The sequence below is a fragment of the Triticum dicoccoides genome, chromosome 4A (genome assembly GCF_002162155.2).
Source record: "Triticum dicoccoides isolate Atlit2015 ecotype Zavitan chromosome 4A, WEW_v2.0, whole genome shotgun sequence".
Lineage (NCBI taxonomy): Eukaryota > Viridiplantae > Streptophyta > Magnoliopsida > Poales > Poaceae > Triticum > Triticum dicoccoides.
Window position 1 is genome coordinate 32,867,241 of NC_041386.1, and position 9,529 is coordinate 32,876,769.

A 9,529-nucleotide genomic window follows, 5' to 3' on the forward strand; every position below is an offset into this window, starting at 1 on the left:
CCGTCGCTCGGAAATCGGCGAAGTCCAAAAGATCACTCGACGAAGGAAAAGAATGGATCGAGTCGACTGAAGAAAAGTTGCTCACTTTCAACAAAGAGATTTTTTAGTTCAAAACAACGCACGACCAGTATGCAAAGGCTAATCGGAAACAACATCAACTCCTTCATCACTCAAGCCTCAATCCATTCGGGGGCTAATGATGGAGTCATGTACCTAGGATAGGGTCACAAACCTGATCTAAGTATCCTGCCCAAGGACACCCTTAGAAGAAATCACCTTCCAGTCGACCTACGAGGGACTCACTCGACTGACTTGAAGGACTCGACCACGAAGACTCACTCGACCACCAGAAGGTCAAGAGGCACTCTGCACTGCAACGGTCTGTAATTAAGTAGACTTTATGATAGTAAAGACACTTTATGTGGGGCGTTACCAGTAAAGCCCCGGACTTAATGTACCTTAAACCCTTCATTACGTGGGCTGGCTGGGGTCCTGGCGCACTTTATATAAGCCACCCCCCTCCACAGGCAGAAGGGTTCGGCACCTTGTAATCCATATACACATAATCCACTCGACCGCCTCCGGGCTCCGAGACGTAGGGCTTTTACTTCCTCCGAGAAGGGCCTGAACTCGTACATCTCTTGTGTTTACAACCTCTCCATAGCTAGGACCTTGCCTCTCCATACCTACCCCCCACTCTACTGTCAGACTTAGATCCACGACACCAATCCCATGAACAGTCAAAGACATCTATTTCCACCGTTAACAGTGTTGACAATGTGTCACGCACACCAGCTACAGGACAATCGGGTGTCAGCCAGCTACAAACAATATCATTTGCAGGTTGTGTGCTACCATCAAATAGTCATTTCCTTTTATTATCTCGCATATTATTAAGAGATACTCCCTCCGTCCCAACATAAGTGTCTCAACTTAAATACAACTTTGCACTAAAGTTAGTATAAAGTTGAGACACTTATTTTAGGACCGATGGAGTATATTAATATATGCACTGATGTGGTGACACCAAATTTCTTGCAGGCTTATCAAACATGCCAACTTCATCCCAATCACATGAAGGGATCCCTCCTCACGAGGACAATATTTTAGGAAACATTGATGAATCCAATTGGTTGCATAGGAATGATGCATATCAGATGGTAGAAATTGCAGGGAGACTGAGAGCTGTTGTTGTACCTCTTGGTCATGAAACGCAAACAATTTCCAATGTCACTGCAGATATTGCACCAGGTATATCATTAGGCATTTGTACAGTGTAAGGAACAATATTACTATAATCACGCATCAATATTACTTATAGTGCAAGCCTGTTTACCGTAATCTGGGTTCTCTTTCATTTTTAATGTATAGAGCCTCTTAATGCCTCCAATCAACCTCAAAAGTCCATGGCTAATGATAGGCGAGGAGTAGAACCAACAACAGAGACTGCTCAAAACACTCAAAATCTGCAAGGTAGTTTTGCCGACCCTACGTCTACTAGAACACCTATATTGTTATGTTGTACTGATCTTATGATTTTCCATAGTGGGCAACGACCAGACAGCTGATCCATATGGAATATTTGAGCCTCCTGTTCAACAAACCAATTTTCAAGGTACATTATATATATTGTCGTTCCCATTTGAATGTCTTCATCCATAAATTTGAGGAATTTATATTTGACCAACATATTGCGTACTAGATTACATGGAGCCACTGCAGAATGGAGAAGCCGCATACCATGATCCTGATGAAGAAGCTATAATATTTATAGATCAGGGTATGTCCATTATGTATTTTCCAACTTAGCACCCTCAAGTGCACACTTTAGTTGTATTGAGTGATAATTTAATACCTACTGTCCTTCTGTGCTAGATGTTGCTTTCGAGTCGTACCAGCTTGGACGCCAGAATGCACAAGCGGGACCTCTAGCAGTGATTGATGAATTCATATACCGAAACCTACCTACAAAGCACCATGTCCTAAAAAAGGTTGCAGACTGCCTTCACTGTGGGGCTTTGCGGTTTCCATTCGAGGGGCCAGCATTTTGTTGCAGAAAAGGAAAAGTCAGTATATTTACTCCAGAGGTTCCAGAAGAGTTGAAACGGTTGTTTACATGTCAAGCTGATGAGGATGCTAAATATTTCAGAGAGCATATACGATATTTCAACTCGCACTTCTCATTCACAAGTTTAGGAGTCACCCTTGATCGCCGAGTCAGCAATGCGGCAGGAACTGGAGTATATACTTATCGTGCGTGTGGCGGGTTGTACCACGCTCTTGATGATCTGGTGCCGGCTGATAATGGCCCTCGACATTTCCAACTCTATATTTATGATACAGATGAAAACTTGGTTCACAGGGCTAAGAGATCTCCAGACCTTAAGATAGATCTCATACGAAAGATTCTGCGAATACTAGAGCCTAACCCTTATGCGCAAGTTTTCAAGAGCCTTGGGTCTGTTCCAAATCTAGATGAGTATAGGATCTCACTAAACACGGATATCAAGCTGGATCAACGAAGGTACAATGCCCCAACGGCTTCTCAGGTGGCAGCGATATGGGTTGAAAGGAGTGACCCACAAAATTTCTTTGACAGGAGTGTTGTCGTGCATGGAAAAAAAGGAGAACGGCCCCTCTACATTAGAGCATACTATGGGTGCTATGACCCGTTGTCTTATCCCCTATTCTTCCCACGTGGGGAGATTGGTTGGAATCGTTGGATGCCATATGTTGGTCGCCCCGATGACAGGACCCATCATTCATCGGATAATACTACACCACAAGGAAACCAAGACATTGATATACATACAGGTATGTGTTCATTAACAAGGGTTAGGCTTGCTATTATTAATGTAAACTTATGTTTTCATCTATCTATCAGAGGAAAACTTGATTAGAGAAAGCGAACAAGTTGGGAATTTTGTAGCACATGAAGACCATGCCACTGATTTACCTACAGGTATCGGTCATCATTTCTTATTCTTCAATTCTTATTGTGTCAATCATTATGAGTCCAGCCAGCACACTGATATTTATGTTGACAACGATGATAACCCACATGAGGATTTTGGTGACAATGAGGTGAATGCAACACAATCCAGGAAATTTGTTAGTGCAAGGGAGTACTACTGCTTCAAGCTGCAGGTCAGGAAGAAACTTTTAAACATCATCTTGTTCAGGGGGCGCCTTTTCCAACAGTGGGCTGTTGACATGTATATCAAGATTGAGTCTATGAGGCTTGACTGGTACTCGAAGCCAGAAAATCAGAAGGTTATACGCGCCGACCTCTACCAGGTAACGTGCTTGTGTTTATTCTAACACATTATAATGCAACGACAATATACATGTTCCATGTTTTTCTGTAACATTGGTTACTACTACAGGGTCTTGTTGATACCGTTGTTGCTGGCGAGTCACGCGGTGATCGGATTGGCAAAAGAATCGTGCTTCCACGTACATTTCCTGGTGGTGATCGCGACATGCAGCGGAGATTCCTGGATGCAATGGCAATTGTCCAGCGGTGGGGCAAACCAGATTATTTTATTACGATGACTTGCAATCCTATTGGGTGGAGATAACAAAGGAACTGTTGCCTGGACAACTGCCACAGGACCGTCCAGACCTGGTGGCAAGAGTATACAGAGCTAAACAACGACATATGATGGACTTACTGACTAAGGGTAAGCATTTCGGAGAAGTAGCAGCTTATGTACATGTCACGGAGTTTCAGAAACGAGGCCTCCCTCATGAGCATATACTTCTAATCATGAAAGCAAAAAGCAAGTTAGCGACCCCAGATGACTATGATCGGGTGATATCTGCAGAGATACCTGACAAAGAGAAACACCCCGTTCTACATGATCTGGTCATCAAACACATGCTACACGGACCTTGTGGTGAGCTCAAAAAAAGTTGTCCTTGCATGATTGAGGGACAGTGTCGATTTCATTACCCGCGAGATTTTTGCGATGCCACACAGCAAGGGAAAGACTCATATCCCATATATAGAAGGAGGGACGACGGGCAGAGGGTTCGGATCAGAGGAGCTGATTTGGACAATAGATGGGTAGTCCCTTACAATCCTTATCTACTTATGACATACAACTGCCACATTAATGTCGAAGCATGCTCGAGCATTAAGGCAGTCAAGTACTTGTTCAAGTACATCTACAAAGGGCATGATCGAACATCATTTGCATTCGAGCAGGATATCATCAATGAAGGTGGAATCATCAATGAAATCCGACAGTATAGGGATGCACGCTATGTATCTCCTCCAGAAGCTATTTATAGGATTTTCGGTTTTAAAATGTTTGGTGTCAGTCCATCTGTGCTACAGCTCCAGCTTCATTTGCCAAACATGCATACGGTTGCATTTAAAGCGTGTGAAAATCTGGAAGATGTTGTCGCTCGGCCATCTTCTTCCAAGTCCATGCTTACCGAGTACTTTCGGATGAACCAGAAGTTTCTAGAAGCGCGGAAATGGCTGTACAGAGAGTTTCCAGAACATTATAGATGGATAGCTGGAAATAAGAGTTGGCAGAATAGAAAAAGTATGAGATCACAGATTGGAAGACTTGTGTATGCACACCCTGCTGAAGGAGAGAGGTACTACTTGCGTGTGCTCCTAAGTCATGTCCGAGGTGCCACTTCATTTGATGATTTAAAAACAGTAAATGGCAAGCCATGCAATTCCTTCAGGGAGGCATGCGAGCACTTAGGCCTCATTGAGCACGATAGGACTCTTGATGATTGCATGACGGAGGCAGCCACATTTCAGATGCCTTATGCCCTGAGATGGTTGTTTGCGACTATACTGGTATTCTGTGAGGCAACAGAAATCCGACAGATGTGGGACAAACATCTAGCATCAATGTCTCAGGATTACCGTCGTAATCAATCCGATGAGGCAACACTTGAGCAGATAGTCCTTAGAGATATTAGGGATATGTTACAATCCATGGGAAAGGATATTAGAAACTATGGACTTCCGGATCTGGTTGAGACCAATGATTCTTATGACTCTGAGTACAAAGAAGTAACAGAGGAGAGGCAAGTCACAGTGGACAAAGAACATCTAGATCTATTTAACAGTTTGAACAATGAGCAGTTGGCTAGTTTTAATGACATAATGGATCATGTGATGAACCAAAAAAGCCAGATATTCTTTGTTGATGGTCCACGAGGCACTGGGAAGACATACTTGTACAAGGCCTTGCTTGCAAAGGTGCGTTCCGTGGGCCAAATAGCAATCGCAACTGCTACATCAGGTATAGCGGCGTCGATAATGCCAGGAGGACGGACTGCGCACTCCAGGTTCAAAATTCCAATTAAGCTCACTGACAACAGCATGTGTAGTTTTACAAAGCAGAGTGGTACAGCAGAGTTGCTTAAACAGGCGTCCTTGATAATTTGGGGCGAAGTCGCTATGACAAAACGTCAAGCAGTTGAGACGCCTGATAGATCACTCCAGGATATAATGGAGTGTCCTTTGCCATTTGGGGGAAAGGTTATCGTCTTTGGTGGGGATTTTCGGCAAGTCCTTCCTGTTGTCACACGTGGGACAAGAGCACAGATCACGGATGCTACACTCCTGAGATCCTATTTGTGGGAGAAGACCCGCAAGATACACCTCACGCGCAATATGCGGGCACAGGCTGATCCTTGGTTCTCTGAATACCTCCTAAGGATCGGTAATGGAACAGAAGAGACAATAGGCGACGACTATGTGCGTCTCCCTGACGACATTGTGATTGGCTATACCGATGATGAAAAAGCTATTAACAAGCTCATTGAAGATGTATTTCCATCGCTGCATGCTAATGCTAGATCAAGAGAGTACATGAGCGCACGTGCAATTCTATCGACCAAGAACGATCATGTGGATGACCTCAATGACAAGATGATCTCTAGGTTTCCAGGCGAAGAAAAGTTATACCATAGCTTTGACTCAATCGAGGATGACTTGCAGAATAATTACATAATTGATTTTTTGAACTCGATCACACCAAATGGTTTGCCACCGCATGTTTTGAGATTAAAGGTCAACTGTCCAGTCATTCTGCTCCGGAACCTCGACCCTCATAATGGTCTATGCAACGGAACACGGCTTATGATTAGAGCCTTCCAGGATAATGCAATTGATGCGGAGATTGTTGGTGGTCAGCATGCTGGAAAGAGGGTGTTCATATCTAGGATCCCTATGTCGCCCTCAGAGGACAGCTCACTTCCCTTCAAACTTAAGAGAAAGCAGTTCCCCATCCGCCTGAGTTTTGCGATGACAATTAACAAGGCACAGGGTCAGACCATCCCAAACGTCGGTATTTACCTTCCCGAGCCTGTATTCTCACATGGTCAGCTATATGTTGCATTGTCGAGTGGAGTGTCAAGAGAGACGACACGGATTTTGGCCAAGCCAAACAAGGAGGTTGACAAATCTGGGAAAAGCACCAAGAACATTGTCTACAGAGATGTTTTAGAGAGATGAGGCAGGTGCGTTATTCCATTATTTTTTGGATGGTGTTGTATTTATGACTACTTTTAGATCTAACATTTCTTTTCCATTTGCAGGTTTTGATCAGACCGAACTATATAAGCATCAAAGAGGAAATGTCTCCGCAATTTATAATAAAAGTATGCATATGCACGTACCAAATGAGAGTAGATGACATCATAGTTAAAGGTCTTCGTCACGAGACTACTCATGCATCATGTTAACCTACAATAGCAAAACATCACAAGTGAGCAGTGTGCTTACATATAAGATGGCAGGAATAAAATCACTTTAATTGCTATGTGCGTGTTTATCTCTTGTTAGCATTCCAAATTTCTTATCTGGAGACATCACTGAAATCATGGAGACCAGCTTCATTCTTAACGTGAAATGTGTGGAGTTGTAAATTAAACCATGGGAATTGTTTATCCATTATAATAAATCTGAGTTTAGCCCCTTAACTACTTTAGCATTTATTTCGCAAAAAAAAACTACTTTAGCATTTTCTAACTTGAAGCAGAATGACATTTCAATCATTTGCTAGCCTCTTGTCTATGTTTAACAGTGAAGTAAGCATCAGATCTTTAATATGGTCTATATTCATAACACAAAGACCTGTTTAGATATAGCAAAAGATATCGTTGCTGCTACTCATAGGAATATTACACTGTCAGTTGATTTTATTAGCTGTATGTGCAGTTTTGATTGCAATACATGAACCTTATTTATCTGGCTCCGACTATTCCTCCCAGATGATAAATAAGGAAAGTACTGATGCAAGGATCAGAATACTGGTGCTTTGGTTCTGAAGTTCTAATTGCCTGGGTCGTTCATAGTGCAAACACAGCAGACATAGTGGACAGATGAACTGTCTTCAGTGTATGTAAGAAAACTAAGAATACACCATGAGATTCATGATTTCTATCCAAAAGGCCCAAATGCAAGCAATCGTCGATCATTTTTCATGTAAATAATAGACACAAGGTATCGTGAAACGAATTGGGCAATTATAAAATGAGTATCACTAAATAATGCACTCAATCGTTGGATAGAAAAAAAAAATATGAACGGAAGTCAAAGAGCAAGCATCTAAAACCAACCCGCGTGGTGAGTGTGTACCGTGTAGTCCCTCTTGGCCTTCCACAAGCCGGCGCGCACATAGCGGTCACCATGCGTGATCTTCCTTACCGCGGAGATGACGAGGCCGACGGCGTCGGTGAGCATGTCAGTGAGCATGGATCCCGCGCTCGCGGCACTTGGTGAGGTCGACGCGGTCGATCCCCACGGAGGACGCAACGTTCTCGAGGGACGGCAACGCATCGATGAGCGCGGCGTCGGCGTTGTATCCGGCGTTGCCGACGACCGCACGGAGGAACTCGGCGCCCCCGTCTGGAGGGGAGTCCCAGAAGCGGAAGACGCGGTCCAGCTCCTGCTCCAGGTAGCCGTTCATGGGGTGCAGCAGCAGCACGCCCAGGGACCCCATCGCCGTAATCGACGGGAGGTCCATGGACGGCAGCGGTGGGGAGACAAATAGAAGATAGAAGAGATAAGGCCAGCAGAACTGAGAGGGAGGGAGAGTGGGCGGAGTGGGCGTGTCCAGATTTTTTCCCGATGGATAGCTTTTTTTTCAGGTGGATCGATAGCGCACTTTGATTAAAGGAATACAGTACATATTCTCAATAAAAAAAAGGAATACAGTACACAAATAAGCCGCTCAACAAAAAGTAATGCAGATACAACGTCCGGCGCTGTCCACTTTCTTATTCTTTTATTATTATTATTATATCAAAATAGCCTTTAAGGTCATTTGGTTCATGTTTTTTTTTCGAAAAAACTTCCAATCTATTCATCTTCAATCATGGCAGTACAATGAATACCAGAAATAAAAATTACATCCAGATTCGTAGACCACCTAGCGACGACTACAAGCACCGAAGCGAGTCGAAGGCGCGCCGCCGTCATCATCCCTCCATCGCCAGAGCCGGGCACAACTTGTTGTAGTAGACAGTCGGGAAGTCGTCGTGCTAAGGCCCCATAGGGCCAGCACCCCAGAACAGCAACCGCCGCCGATGAAAAATAACGTAGATCAGAAGGATCCAAACCGAAGACACACGAACGTAGACGAACAACGACGAGATCCGAGCAAATCCACCAAAGATAGATCTACCGGAGACACACCTCCACACGCCCACCAACGATGCTAGACGCACCGCCGGAACGGGGGCTAAGCGGGGAGACCTTTATTCTACCTTCAGGGAGCCGCCGCCGTCTCGCCTTCCTGAGTAGGACACAAACCCTAACAAGATTGAAAAAAACGACTAAAAACGGAGCCCGATGGATAGCTTTTTTTTCAGGTGGATCGATAGCGCACTTTGATTAAAGGAATACAGTACATATTCTCAATAAAAAAAGGAATACAGTACACAAATAAGCAGCTCAACAAAAAGTAATGCAGATACAACGTCCGGCGCTGTCCACTTTCTTATTCTTTTATTATTATTATTATTATTATATCAAAATAGCCTTTAAGGTCATTTGGTTCATGTTATTAGAGTGGGACGTTGTCTAATTCGTTTTCTTAACTCACATGTCCTGTTTGACTATGTACGTGCTACTCCCTCCATTCCGAATACATCTAAATATATCCATTTCTACAACGAGTAATTCGGAACGAAGAGAGTATCTTTTTACATAGTCAGAAGACTTTAGAAAAAATGTTCACTCATGATTATTTTGATAGTTTTATAAACAGATTACTCCCTACCATGTATATTAGTTTGAGCGACAACTAATTTGAATCGGAGCGAGTATAAGATTCTTTCATATTTGTTTTTTGAAGTCGACTTCTTTCAATTTGTTAATCTTTTGGTCTTTGGATGTTAAATTTTATGATTCACGTGAAATTTTTTTGTCCTGCACTTCTGAATAGGTATACTTTTCATTATATGACGATACTTTATTATTTTATAATATACGTGCGTTGCACGTGCATGCTTACTAGTCTAGTGAAAAATGAAGAAACACAAATGAAAA

The 9,529-nt window shown here is 43.3% G+C and overlaps 1 long non-coding RNA gene across 1 annotated transcript; it reads right to left on the bottom strand.

The window, feature by feature from the left end:
- Positions 1-615: 615 nt before the first annotated feature.
- On the bottom strand, positions 616-8,079 carry LOC119284765. Its single transcript, XR_005139195.1, has 3 exons — positions 7,616-8,079; positions 6,655-6,721; positions 616-1,233 (listed from the first exon to the last, which is right to left on the bottom strand). It is a non-coding gene; the product is annotated as an uncharacterized LOC119284765 (long non-coding RNA).
- Between the last annotated feature and the right edge of the window lie 1,450 nt (positions 8,080-9,529).